The sequence below is a fragment of the Bufo bufo genome, chromosome 1, assembly GCF_905171765.1.
Source record: "Bufo bufo chromosome 1, aBufBuf1.1, whole genome shotgun sequence".
Lineage (NCBI taxonomy): Eukaryota > Metazoa > Chordata > Amphibia > Anura > Bufonidae > Bufo > Bufo bufo.
In genome coordinates, this window is record NC_053389.1 from 205,216,224 (window position 1) to 205,232,011 (window position 15,788).

A 15,788-nucleotide genomic window follows, 5' to 3' on the forward strand; every position below is an offset into this window, starting at 1 on the left:
GTATATAACATATAAGGACCAAATAGTAATGGTACATGCATACATATCCAGTTATCACAAATATATTATAAAGTACACAAGCAAACCATTAGTGACTGGTAAGGGCTCAAAAATATATCAAACCTACAACAAACCAGAGCCACAATGTACAAAAAAAGATACAATTATATTATATATTATTATACTATAAACATAGAATTCATCAAAATCACAGGGTAACAGGGTGTAAAAGTACTCTAAGGCTATTGTCACATCTGCGCTTCCCTTTCCGCTATTGAGATCCATCATAGGATCTCAATAGCGGAGGGGAAAACGCTTCTGTTTTGTCCCCATTCATTGTCAATGGGGACAAAACTGTATTGAACGAAATGTACTGTACCAGAATGCATTCCGTTCCGTTTGGTTGCGTTCCCATACCGTACAGAATAACGCTGCAAGCATCGTTTTCCTGTCAACGGTGTGCGGAGCAAGACGGATCCGTCATGACTCACAATGTAAGTCAATGGGGACGGATCTGTTTTCTCTGACACAATAGAAAATGGATCTAATCCCCATTTACTTTCACTGAAGTTCATGACAGATCCGTCATGGTTATTTTAAAGATAATACAACCGGATCCATTCAAAGCGGATGCAGATGGTTGTATTATCGTGACGGAAGTGTTTTTGCTGATCCATGACAGATCCAGCAAAAGCGCTGGTGTGAAAGTAAACTTACATGTTGCTATTCTAAAACTAAACCACTCAAAGGGAACCTGCACTATGTTGCCCTAACTGAGGACATCCAGAGCTCTGTCACTTCTGTTATGGCAGTCAGTACTTGTGACCAGGGGCGTAGCTAGAAATGCATGGGCCCCATACTAAAAAAAAATTATGGGCCCCCCCCCTGTGCCATCCACAGATCCCCCTCCCCTAAATAGTGCCATCCACAGATCCCTCTCCCCTAAACAGTGCCTTCCACAGATCCCCCTCCCCTAAATAGTGCCATCCACAGATCCCCCTCCCCTAAATAGTGCCATCAACAGATCCCCCTCCCCTAAATAGTGCCATCCACAGATCCCCCTCCCTAATCAGTGCCATCAACAGATCCCCTCTCCCCTAAACAGTGCCATCCACAGATCCCCCTCCCCTAAACAGTGCCATCCACAGATCCCCTCCCTTAAACAGTGCTATCCACAGATCCCCCTCCCCTAAACAGTGCCGTCCACAGATCTCCCTCCCCTAAATAGTGCCATCCACAGATCCCCCTCCCCTAAATAGTGCCATCCACAGATCCCCCTCCCCTAATCAGTGCCATCAACAGATCCCCTCTCCCCTAAACAATGCCATCCACAGATCCCCTCCCCTAAACAGTGCCATCCACAGATCCCCCTCCCCTAAATAGTGCCATCCACAGATCCCCCTCCCCTAAATAGTGCCATCCACAGATCCCCCTCCCCTAATCAGTGCCAGCAACAGATCCCCTCTCCCCTAAACAGTGCCATCCACAGATCCCCCTCCCCTAAACAGTGCCATCCACAGTATCAGGTGCCTCTCCCCCCCCCATTTGTCAGTATTAGGTGCCAACCCCCCCCCCCAAGGTGCCAGTATCAGGTGCCAACCCCCCTCCCCCCATGTGCCAGTATCAAGTGCCCCCTGCTCCCCCCGCTCCCCCCATGGCAGTAACAGTCGGGTATTAAAAAAAATACAAATAAACACTTCTACTTACCTCTTCCTGTGTCCCACCCTGTATGTCCATATATGGAGTCAGTTCTTGTATTTCAGAAAAGGTTTCTGCTGGGATTCGAACCCACGACCTCCTGTAACAGAGGCAAAGCATCTAACCACAAGACCATAACAGCTGGCTTGCTGCTGACTGAAAAATTATGAGACTTCTACTGTTATAGCTGGCTAAGTGTACATCTATACACATGACAGCTGCTTTATATATAGAGATATAGCAGTGCTGAGTGTGCTGAGATAGCTGTCATATAGAGATATAGCAGTGATGGCTGTGTTGGGGCAGCAGTCATGTGTATAGATGTACACTTAGCCAGCTATAACAGTACAAGTCTCATAATTTTTCAGTCAGCAGCAAGGCCTCCTTTATGGTTGTGAGGGTAAATGCTTTGCCTCTGATACACTGATACATTAGAGGTTGTGGGTTCGAATCCCAGACACATCAGGAAACTTTAGAATACAGTAAGATTAGATCACATTAGCGAGGGGGCCTGAACATTAAGACTACAATCGATATTTAACTAACTTGAAAATAAACTGTCGGGCCCCGAAGCAGCTGCTTCCCTGGTAGTTACGCCACCTCCTGGCTGCCTGTGTGTAGTTTCTGTGTGTGTTAATAAAAAATAAAAAAAACTGAATGCGGTCGGACGGGCCCCCAAGTGGCGTAGGGCCCCATAGCTGTTGCTATGGCGATCCCTACGCCACTGCTTGTGACAGTCACATGCCAAATCCCGCAGTGTGTGTCAGTGCTGCAAGGAAGTTGGCAGGGGAGGGCAGGAGTAATGAGCCTCACCGGGCCCATGTCCCTTGCAGCACTGGCACACATTGCAGGATTTGGCATGTGACTGTCACTACTCTGTCACAAGTACTGGCTGCCATAACCTGCTTATCATCGGGAGGCTGGATGGAGGGGTGGGGCATCGAGCCTCATCTTACTGACTGCCATCCCAGATGTGATAGACAGCTGATATAAGCAGATCTGTCACTACACTATGCTGACCTCAGTAGGGGCGGCATAGCGCAGGTGACCGGTTCCCTTTAACTTCTTCAGGACCGTTTTTGCCATAACTCTTTTTTTATTTTTCTGTTCATATAGCTGTTTGAGAGCTCATTTTTTGTGGGACAAGTTGTATTTTGTAACGGCACAATTTGTTTTCCAGTTTTTTCCCAAGATCATTTTTGGCAATTTATTTTGTTTTTGTTGTGCTCATTGTGTGCTAAAAATTACATTAAAAGGGTTGTCTCACCTCATTAAGGGTCATTTATTATTATTAAAAACCAAGGGCGTTGCTAGACTCTCAAAAGATCCGGGGCCCAAGCCCCAATGCATATGTCCTAATTCTGTAAATCGACCAATATTCCTCAGTTTACGGTCCTCAGAAATTATAATTCCTCAGCCCCTCCACCATACAGTCCCATGTAAATAACATTATTTTACTCCTCCGCCATAGAGTACCATGTAAATACCATCACACCATCTCTCCAGCCCCCTCCAATATACAGTCCCATGTAAATAACATCCCTCTCTATCTACATCCCCCTCCAAAATACAGTTACATGTAAATAACATCACACCATCTCTCCTGCACCCTCCAATATACAGTCCCATGTAAATAACATCACCCCTTCAATATTCAGTTCCATGTAAATAACATCACTCCCTCCCCCAGGCACCTTCAACATATAGCCCCATGTAGTTAAAATCACCACCTCCAACATGCAGTCCCATGTAACTAGCATTACCCCTTAACATTCAGTCCAATGTAAATAATAGGACTCCCTACCACAGCCGCCTTCAACATATAGTCCCATGTAAATAACATCACCCTGCCCCAGCTACGTCCAACACACAGTCCTATGTAAATAACATCACCCCCTCAATTTTCAGTCCCATGTAAATAACTTCCCTCCCTTCAGCCCTATCATACAGTCCAAGTTAAATAACTACAACTCCCAACATTGCTCTGCCTCTCACACTGAGTAATCTACCCCTTCACTTACCTCTCCTCATGTAGCAGACAGGTCTTCTCCTCTTCACTGCCGTCCTCTCCTGCACTGGTCACATGATGGTGACATAATCGCAGGTCCTTTTCAGCTACTGCATTTAGAACTGATCACATGGGCTGTGATGTTATCACAGATCCTTCAGCTCTTGCATGGCATTAGATTCAATCGTATTGCCGTCCTGAGGACGGCAATCCAGTTGGATCTATCTGGCAGGCAGTACATTCGGGGGCCTGGGACAAACATCAGGGGCCCAGGCCCCGAATGTTTTAACCTAGCAACGCCCCTGATTAAAACACTATTATAAGCCACTTCTTAATGTATTAAATTTGTCAAAATTGCCTCCTTTAGCTTCTTTAAGCCATTTTAGAATCAAGTGGTTGTTACTAAGGATGAGCAAATCGACTTCGGATGAAACATCCAAAGTCGATTCGCATAAAACTTCGTTCTAATACTGTACGGAGCAGGCCGCTGGGATTTTCTATTCTACAGTATTAGAATGTATTGGCTCAGATGAGCCGAAGTTATTGCTTCGTGAAGTCTCGCGAGACTTCACATAATAACTTCATTAATTAATTTAACAAATAACCTGACCCAAGAGAGAGTCACAAGAACCACCCCATGAATGCACATCCGACAATAAATCGATATTAAAAAATATATACACTCACCTAAAGAATTATTAGGAACACCTGTTCTATTTCTCATTAATGCGATTATGTAGTCAACCAATCACATGGCAGTTGCTTCAAAGCATGTAGGGTTGTGGTCCTGGTCAAGACAATCTCCTGAACTCCAAACTGAATGTCAGAATGGGAAAGAAAGGTGATTTAAGCAATTTTGAGCGTGGCATGGTACTTGGTGCCAGACGGGCTGGACTGAGTATTTCACAATCTGCTCAGTTACTGAGATTTTCACGCACAACCATTTCTAGGGTTTACAAAGAATGGTGTGAAAAGGGAAAAACATCCAGTATGAGGCAGTCCTGTGGGCGAAAATGCCTTGTTGATGCCAGAGGTCAGAGGAAAATGGGCCGAATGATTCAAGCTGATAGAAGAGCAACGTTGACTGAAATAACCACTCGTTACAACCGAGTTATGCAGCAAAGCATTTGTGAAGCCACAACACGCACAACCTTGAGGCGGATGGGCTACAACAGCAGAAGACCCCACCGGGTACCACTCATTTCCACTGCAAATAGGAAAAAGAGGCTACAATTTGCACAAGCTCACCAAAATTGGACTGTTGAAGACTGGAAAAATGTTGCCTGGTCTGATGAGTCTCGATTTCTGTTGAGACATTCAAATGGTAGAGTCCGAATTTGGCGTAAACAGAATGAGAACATGTATCCATCATGCCTTGTTACCACTGTGCAGGCTAGTGGTGGTGGTGTAATGGTGTGGGGGATGTTTTCTGGGCACACTTTAGGCCCCTTAGTGCCAATTGGGCATCGTTTAAATGCCACGGGCTACCTGAGCATTGTTTCTGACCATGTCCATCCCTTCATGACCACCATGTACCCATCCTCTGATGGCTACTTCCAGCAGGATAATGCACCATGTCACAAAGCTCGAATCATTTCAAATTGGTTTCTTGAACATGACAATGAGTTCACTGTACTAAAATGGCCCCCACAGTCACCAGATCTCAACCCAATAGATCATCTTTGGGATGTGGTGGAACGGGAGCTTCGTGCCCTGGATGTGCATCCCTCAAATCTCCATCAACTGCAAGATGCTATCCTATCAATATGGGCCAACATTTCTAAAGAATGCTATCAGCACCTTGTTAAATCAATGCCACGTAGAATTAAGGCAGTTCTGAAGGCAAAAGGGGGTCCAACACGTATTAGTATGGTGTTCCTAATAATTCTTTAGGTGAGTGTATATATAAAGTTTATTAGACACACCAACAGACAGACAATAAAAAATTGTATACAATTAGAACAAAGTGCGGTATGCAATATAATATATATAACTGACACACACAGGTCCACTGAGTTGCCACTAAATCGGCGCATGCACTATAAACCAGCATATAAAGAATCCAATAAATAACATGAAGCAAATGTAAGGTGAGGTAAGACCACTAAAAATAAGGATGGACCATGATAAGGTCAGATATCATGAGCCAAACCTTCACCATGGCTGGTGCAGTGGACCTGGAAACATGAGAAGCGCCCAACGCGTATCACCGGAGCAATCTGGCTTCCTCGTTAATTAATTTGTACTGTAAAAAGCCATTTGCTGAACTCGGGTTTGGTTCCAAGTGGTACCTTGGAATCAAATCCGAGTTCGGGAAATGTTTTTTTACAGTGCAAATTAATTTATGAAGTTATTGCGTGAAGTCTCGCGAGACTTCGCGAAGCAATAACTTTGGCTCATTGGAGCCAATACATTCTAATACTGTACGGAGCTCCTGCTCCATACAGTATTAGAACAAAGTTTTATGCATATCGACTTCAGATGTTTCATCCAAAGTCGATTCGCTCATCCCTAGTTGTTATGGGCTATGGCCACCGCTACTATCCAGCGCTCATTTGTGATAATTGGCTCGACAATTGCTTGGTGTAATACCGGCTAGGGGAGAAGGGAGAGAATATATCAACTGAGATGGATAGGTAGGAAATCATGGCCATTTCAAACTGTGTGGTTGCAGACAGAGAAACGAAACATAGAGCTTTTTCCACTATAGTATAAAGGGTTGGGGAGAGCATGGCAAACAAGAGCCAGATCGAGGCAACCAGGCTTACTATACCTAGCTGGTTGTCACGATCTGCAGAAGGTCCTCAGTGCTGAAGCTGTTAGTAAATATGATTGATTGCCAGCCTCAGGAGTGTGTACACACAGGCAAGGGGCAGAATTACATAGTTCGAGCTACTTGCTTGGGCTATCAATAAACCTCGCAGTCAGCGCCCACATACAGAACGGAAAGTGAAGATCTAGCCAGAAGCCTCAACCTGAAATAGCGAGGTGAGATAAGTCCATTATGCATAGTTTTTATTATTGTTAGGAACCGTCCTATAAGAGTTTCATCATATGTGTATAAATCATGTTCTGAATTGAGGGGTGGAGCTAGCCGAACATGGTGGTGGACGCTTAACCTCGAGCTCCTCACCGCATCTCCCGGCCATACAGCTTTTTGCAGCACATAGCCTACTCGAATCATGGGCAAACTGTCCAAAGAAAGAAGTAAAGACGCGGAGGGCACCTTGAGACCCCAGAAAACACAGGGGGACCTGACGAGATTCCTAAACAAGCAGATGCCTTCCCCGGCCAGAGCGAAGAAAATGGCGGCGGCTGCTGCCCGCTCTGAGACACAGGAAGACGACTCAGATGGAGGCAGTTCATGTACTTTCTCTGATGCACAGGGAGCTGTTAACACACTACCGATCACCCAGTCCTTCCTGAAGCACCCTCTGTCGCAGGCCCTGTCTCCGGTGATGAAGGAGCTGGCAGACATAAAAATGGAGGTACACCAAATAGGGGCCCGAGTTGACTCACTCGAATCCTCCCAGTCAGCTATCGCCGAACATAGCAGAGGGTTGCACACCCAAATGAAATCGCTGAATAATGCCTACCTTAGCCTGGAGGATCAGGAGAATAGGGGACACGCGAAAAAATGTCAGACTTAGAGAGACCTGGCGGCTAGCACTCTTGCTAAACAGCGGGCCTTACGTCCGATGACAGCGGAGTTAAGAGCAAGGAAATTGCCTATGAGATGGCTCTTTCCCTTTGGCCTGAGCACTTCTATTAAGGGCCGGCAGTACACAGTGCGCCATCCGGATGACCTGCCAAAGATTTGGGAAGCCCTAGAGATATCACCTATGGACATTCCATCATGCCTGCCTGTGTCTGCAGCAGAAGACCTTCCTCGTTTGCCCTCATCTGAATCCTGGGCACTTCCACCTAAGCACAGGTCGGCAAGGAAGAAACAGGCCTCCGTGGACTGAAAACTGCCTCTGTGAGGGGTAACAAGCCATCAGATGCAATGCTATGTTCTCTCTCTTGGGCTTATAGCCCATGTATCTGCGAACCGCTGAGCTTTTGTTAATATCGTTATAAGCGGATTTGCTATACCTAGACAGATGATGATGTGGAGACGTGGGTATGGATCATGGGATATATTACCATATATAGCCATAGAATGCTGGGTGTGGGGGAGAGTTTGTTAAGCCAGACTAGACCCTCCGAATAGTCCTCGTTTAACTATCATGTGGCGAGACTCTTCCTCAGGCCCAGCAATAGTCTAGGCATTTGTTATCCTGTGTTCCTCTATAATTCCATGTGTCATCATGTGTGTTCACATGTTCTTTTTTGGGTTCCAATGTTCCAATATGTTTTCTTCTGTTCTTTGACCCGAGTATGCCAATAATGGCCCTTATACTGGCCGGAGATGTGCGGAGTCCCTGGTCTTGTTGGGCTCTTCCACTGATGTTCCCCCCCTGTATCATTCAACAGTACCGGCGCTATTGCGCAATGTTGCGCTGTTAGAGCCTGAAGGATCTTTTCTCTTCTGTTTATATCACTGTCCCTTCCCTTCCCCCTTCTGTCGACCTACTGAATGATATCATTGAGGTGGTTATGATAGATATTGAAGGTTTAAAATGATATGGATGATATAACTGTATGCACGCTTAATGTTAATGGTATGAATATACCCCAGAAGAGAAGCCAGGTATATCACACCCTTAACAGAGAACACACTGACATACTCTTCTTGCAGGAGACTCACTTCCGGCATCTACATGTCCCAAACATGAACAGTAGAAGCTTCCCTGTCTAGTACCATTCTACCTATTCCTCAGCTGCTCGTGGTGTCTCTATTGGTTTAGGCAAAAACCTACCTTTCATCCTGACGGCTAAGATGGAGGATCCTCTTGGGAGGTATTTGTTTGTTAAGGGGAAAGTCCTTAATAGTACCATCACTATGGTGAATGTCTATGCCCCAAATGCTAAACAGGTTCCGTGGTTCATGCAGATACTGGCCACTCTAGGGGATTTTACGGAAGGCTTATTGATCTTGGGGGGTGACTTTAACCTGACTTTAGATCACAATATAGATTCCACCTCAAAATCCCCATCCCTCTCTAAGAAACAGATACGTAGACTCCAGTTAGCTCTGCCGAACCTGCAAATCTCAGATGTCTGGAGGACCCTCAACCCGGGAGAGAGAGACTACACGTTTTTCTCACAAGTACATGGTACATACCAGAGGCTGGACTACATCCTTATGTCTAACAGATCACTTTCCTCTGTCACAAAAGCAGAAATTGGTACTTCCACTATCTCTGATCATGCTTTGGTTAAAGTTAAGTGGAAATTGACAGATCTACCCCCAAAAGCGTGGACGTGGCGGCTTAACACCACACTCCTTGAGGATGAAGCTAAGAAAGGCCCAGATAGAACAGAAGATCCAAGATTATTTCAATACAAATGACAATTCCCAAACTCCCATGCCCATGGTTTGGGAAGCCCACAAGGTGGTTATTAGGGGGGAATTGATTAGTTTAGGCTCCAGAGTGAAGAAACAAAGGTCCCAACAGTTAAATTCTCTGCTGATGCAGATCTCTACCCTGGAAACCCTGCACAAGGCCAAACAGTCTGACAAAGTGCAATCTGCGCTTAGAGTCTTACGCCATCAGGTTAAAGACCTACTTAACATTAAGTCAGCCAAAATATTGCAATCACTACGATTTAAATATTTTTGTCATGGGAATAAAGGTACTAAGGTTATGACTAACCTCTTAAGAGCTCAAAGGAGTAAAACTTTTATTCAGGCTATTAAAAACAAGACGGGGAAAAGGGTAACCTCAACTCCAGACATAGCTAAGGAATTTTGCAGTTTTTACTCATCACTATATAACATTGAAAGAGAGAAACGGGCAGCGGGGTATGATCAGAACCTTTTGGGTGGACACATAGATTCTTTCCTTGAATCCATCTCGATGCCCACTTTATCAGCGGAGGATAGATCTGCACTGTTGAGTCCTGTCACAGTTGAGAAGGTTGATAAAATCCTGGGGTCTATACCTACGGGCAAGAGCCCAGGCCCAGATGGATATCCCATCTATTATTATAAGAAATTTAAACATATTCTGTCCCCATATTTTATGAGGCTCTGTAATGACCTGCTACGAGGCTCCACCCTCCCTGCCCAAGCACAAGAAGCACATATTACCATCATCCATAAAGAGGGGAAGGATCAGGAGCTGTGTGGTAGCTATAGACCCATATCTCTCTTGAACACTGATCTGAAATGGTGGGCCAAGGTGTTAAGCAATAGAATCGCCTCCTTGCTTCCTAGCCTGATTGGTGAGGAACAGGTAGGATTTGTGTTGGGCAGGGAGGGGAGACACAATGTTAGTAGAGTCGTGAATGTGGTTGCCCATGCTCACTCTAAAAAAGTACCTTTGGTTCTCCTGGGGACAGACGCGGATAAAGCGTTCGACAGAGTTAACTGGATGTTTATGCAGAAAACTTTAGGAGCTTTTGGGTTCCCAGACAGGTTTATACAGGTGATATTTGCACTGTACTCCTCTCCCTCGGCTCGTATATTGGTGAACAACATGCTATCGGACTCATTTGGCATTGGAAATGGTACCAGACAGGGATGCCCGCTGTCCCCTTCCCTCTTCATCTTGGCTATGGAGACGCTACTGCTTAAATTCAGACAGACCCCTGATATTCGTGGCCTGAAAATAAACAAAACTGAACACAAGATGGCAGCATTTGCCGATGACTTGTTGCTGTTCATCTCGAACCCAGAAGAAGCCATGCCATCTGTCATGAATATTTTTAAGGCGTTTGGAGAGGCGTCTGATTTTAAGATTAACTTTGACAAGTCAGAAGCTTTAGGCATCTCTATTTCACCTCCCCAGTGGAGAAGAATTAGAGATATGACTCCTTTTAAATGGCCTCCCAAGGCCATTAAGTATCTAGGAATCATGATACCTGCCAACACGAACTTGTTATACCAACTTAACCATGTACCCTTGCTAGCTAAAATACAATCTACCTTAGCAGGTTTCTCAAAGAAAATGCTCTCTTGGCTAGGTAGGAAGAATGCTTTAGTCACATTTATCCTTCCCCAGATACTATATCTATTTAGATCTCGCCCGATCTCAATACCTGGTGCGTTTCAAACTAAGCTAAACTCTATCTTTGGTCAGTTCCTTCGGGATGGAAAAAAAGCAAGACTTCCCTATTCACTCCTTACTAGAAATAAGAAGCGGGGGGGGGGGGGACTCCTTAACAGATGTTACCTCATACCTACAGGTGGTTATCCTTGATGCACCCTGACCCACTCCCTATCCATGCTGACATGGAAAAATCCCTGCTGGGGGGACATAGCGAATTCTTGCTTTGGTGTAAGGCTCCATTACCGAATAAACGGGATTTACCATATGACATACTCAGGAGTACAATCCGTAGCTGCCAAAATTCAGAGGAGCTCAATATGGGAAAGGATAAATTGTCGCCCCTGATACCTCTCCATGTACTACTCCATGTAGATACTGGCAAAGCGCCCTTTAGAGGTTACTAAAATTTGGTCGTCTGTGACTCACCTTTGACTAGGTGACCTGGGTCGATCTAAGGCTACTAGTGATTTCTACACGGCTATCACAGGCAGTAGTAATATACCTGGGGATATACTGCAAATATGGGACTTCGAGAAATCCTGTGCCAAATTTCGGAAATCCAATCATCTCCCTCTGCCAGATCCCACGTGGCTAGAAAACTATACATTGCTCCCTACCTTGCCAAGTAAATGCTTATCTGTGGTATATAGACAGATATCGGGTAATAAGAGCCCTCAAGTCCCCACATTCTTAAATAGCTGGGAGCGAGAGTTGAATATAAAATTGGATAATAGTAGCAGAGCATGTATTCTGGCCAACTCCCACGGGTTCTCCACCTGTATCAGAGTCCAGGAGAATTCCTATAAAACACTATCAATGTGGTATAGGACCCCGGAGTTTCTCCACAGAATAAATATATCCCCCTCAGACAAATGTTGGAGATGCTCTTCAGATGTTGGGAACATTTCAAACATTTGGTGGTTCTGCCCCAAGATGAAAGAGTTTTGGTCCAGAAATGAGGATATTATTAACACAGTATGCCCTGAGAAGGTCAAACTTACGGCCCCGCTAATACTGCTTTGGCTACCAGAGGGGAGTTTTAAACCAGGTAAAATGAACCTAGCTACCCACATGATTACTGCAGCTAAACTGTTGATTCCGCTAAAGTGGAAAGATGAAAACCCCCCGCCGTTAGAGATGTGGTATGAGAAGATGACGTATTTGTGCCGAATGGAAGAGATGATTGGTTGGGAGACCAAAACCAGAAAAGCTTTTCTCCGAGTGTGGCAGCCGTGGTTAGCGCATGTGATAAGAAAGAGTGAATTAGATATGCGGGATTAAACTCAGAGATAAATTAGGGGTATACAAAGACTCAAGGTGCCATTAGTCTTACTATAGAGTTTACTACCTCAGGTCAGAATGTGCTATTGGTCGACCCCCCCCTTCCTCTTTATAGTTACACTACTTTTTCCTGTTCTTCAAAGGACTGATTATTCGGTTGTCCAACATATTTGATTTATGTCTTGTCAAGAGGGCGTGTATTCCATGTCTCATGTGTTGTTAGGCATAAGCCTCTGAAGCAATATTTTCTCTTCATCCACCTCTTACATGGACTCAGTTTTGTAATATGTGATAATGCACTGTCATGTAATTGTTGATCTCTTTTGGACAGACTGTTTAATGTAAGTGTATGCTTATTATTATTGTCACAAACAACTCAATAAAAAGAGATTTGTTAAAAAAAAAATCATGTTCTGAATTGTAGTGTATCATGTATGTGCCACATTTCAGTTGTACGTATGAAACCAAATACTATTGTGTATTTCTGTGAAAAGGGGGCTAATAACATTTCCAGAAGGGTTCTTCCTGAAGTGCCAATATGAGCTGGCTCCTAACGTACAGAGACTAGGTCCGGGATGTTGTACTCTGGTGGGAGCAATTAAAGTCATTTGCAGACAAAAGGCCCCAAACTATCCTTCCTTCCAGCTAGTTCTGAGGTGTCAGTAGAAGAAATTTATGCCACATGCAGCACGTCTGCAGTCATTCAGTGTTTGAGAAAAGGGCATTTGATCCATAGACCAGGAAATCCTGCATCAGCAGCCTTATCATAATTCATGTGTTGTCATTAGTGTTGAGCGAATCGAAGTATCCAAAGATAATTCGATCCGAAGTTTAGGAAAAATTTGAATTTCCTGGCGCTTTACATAGTAACATAGTTTATAAGGCTGAAAAAAGACATCTGTCCATCCAGTTCAGCCTGTTATCCTGGAAGTTGATCCAGAGGAAGGCAAAAAACCCTGTGAGGTAGAAGACAATTTTCCTCACTTTAGGGTAAAAAATTCCTTCCCGACTCCAATCAGGCAATCAGAATAACTCCCTGGATCAACGACTCCTCTCTAGTAGCTATAACTAGGGATGAGCGAACTTCATATTTTGAAGTTTGGGTTGGGGTATATGCTGAATTGCATTATGGATTCTGTTACCACGGACCATAACGCAATTCCATGAAGGAATGCATAATGAACTGCCTTTAGAGGCATTCCGTTATTCATTCCATCATAATAGAAGTCTATGGCTACTTTCACACTTGCGGCAGAGTGATCCGGCAAGCAGTTCCGTCGCCAGAACTGCCTGCCGGATCAGGCAATCTGCATGCAAACGGACAGCATTTGTAGATGGATCCGGATCCTTCTCACAAATGCATTATTTCCTCCGTCCAAAACGCCGTTCAGTGACTGAACTGAAGACATCCTGATGCATCCTGAACGGATTTCCCTCCATTCAGAATGCATGGGGATGAAACTGATCAGTTCTTTTCCGGTATTGAGCCCCTAGGACGGAACTCACTGCCGGAAAAGAAAAACGCTAGCGTGAAAGTACCCTATGGCCTTCTGTTATGCTGTCCATAGACTTCGATTATGGCGGATTGAATAACGGAGTGCCTCTAACAGATTCCCCAGGAAGCCCAGGAATGCGAGATGACCCATAATGCCATGTAGCCAGCCAATCTACTGTTAGCCATCCCCCTGTGATGTCACAGCCCAATAAAACTCTCATTTCCGCATGGTTTCCGCCATTTCACTGTGAGCTGAGCATAGGGAGAGACGTGACAACCGATCATGTGCTAGGGACAATGTTGCTAAAAATAATTAACAGAGGAATATTGGAGAGGGACAGCGCAGGGAGATCGTAGGGTGTGTTTTTTGAGACTGTAGGGATACAGCAGGTTGAGTGTAATCGCCACATGCATCTTGTTCAACTGCTGCAGCATTCATAGTTAATCTGTTATTTTACAGATAGACTTATTGTGCCTCAGTATTAAAGGGCAGTCTGATATCTCACCACATGCATCTTGTTCAACTGCTGCCACATTCATAGTTAATCCAGTAGGGGTGGACCCCTTAATTACTCCAATGAGAAGGAAAATGTGAATATTTATGCACCTAAGGAGAATGAGTTGCTGGAGACATTTTGTTCTTATTTATAATATTCTTCTCTGGAGTTCTCCAAGTCTGGATGCACCCCTATATATGTTTTTTTGTGGTCTCGACCTTACTTGCATTGCTTTTTTTGTACTTGCTTAGGGTACGGTACATGATGATATCATCATGGGGCTTTTGCTCCATATAGAGGATATGCAGTATGGCGACTGATTTAGTGGTTGACATATAAGGGTATGGTGCCACGTTATTATGATTTGGGGTTTTTACAATCTGCACTTGGCACTCTGAGACTACCTAGGGACAGGTACTTAGGGGGTCGTTTATCAAACTGGTGTAAAGTAGAACTGGCTTAGTTGCCCATAGCTACCAATCAGATTCCACCTTTCATTTTCAAAAGGAGCAGTCAAAAATGAAAGGTGGAATCTGATTGGTTGCTATGGACAACTAAGCCAGTTCTACTTTACACCAGTTTGATAAATGACCCTAATAATCCCTATATTATGCCCATTGTATGGATAGGACGTTATATTGATGATCTGTTGGTCATTTGGAGAGGGTCAGAAGGTACACTCTAAAAATTTGTACATTAATAACCAAATTAACTTGATATTCACTACAAACATGGGTGGCTCATTTGTCACATTCTTGGACATTAGGTTTGATATACGATAAAATATAACTAGTCAATATAGGAGCGAGAAGAATGGCAAGCACCCGACAGCATAGGGAGGGTGATTAGAGACTGGGGGGTCCTCCCCTATCCCCTTTGCCCCAAATGTGTAAGGGTCAGGGCTGTTGTTGGAGTTGGGGACATGTTGGAGGTTATAGTGTGGAAGGGTTAAACTGTGAGCCTTCCTGGGTTGCATCAGAGGAAGGGGCGGTGCTGGGGGGTTATATAAACGCTAGTCCCCCCCCTTTACTTCCTCTTGACGGTGGACGAAGCTGGTTCCCTCCCGCCCTCCCTGTGAATTGGGGGTGGTTGTTGAACTGGGTCCGATTTTCCTCATTTGTGGTTTTATATTTAAAAAAAAAATAATATAAAAAAATTATTAAAAAAAAGAAAAAAAATGAAAAGATGAAGAATATTGGAGAATAAGATGATGATATAAGAGGATGATGAATAAAGATCGGTATTATAATGACATATGTATAGAAGTCACAGCTGGCGGTATATAATTCAGTTGGAAGTGGTTATGGCACATGGCAGACTTGCCCGCTGGGAGGCCAGCGGCTGGCATACTGCGCCATTGACAGTTATGATGTTATTGTTAAATAAAGAAAGCTGTGGCCGATCATCACCCAGCATTAAAAGGAATACGGTTGTCAGTCTCTTATTTTGAGGTTGATGTTTCTAGTAGGCCTGACTGTGTGCCCTTCCCCATGGGGGGTCAATCCCTAATTACCTACAGTCTTCCACGGCACCTCCAAGGCGTAAAATAATATCAAACTTTATTCACCAGACCCGCCAATATAGGAAAGATACAGCAGGCAATACAACCCTTGTAGCCACATCTTGCCATCCCTACTCTGTTATTATTAATA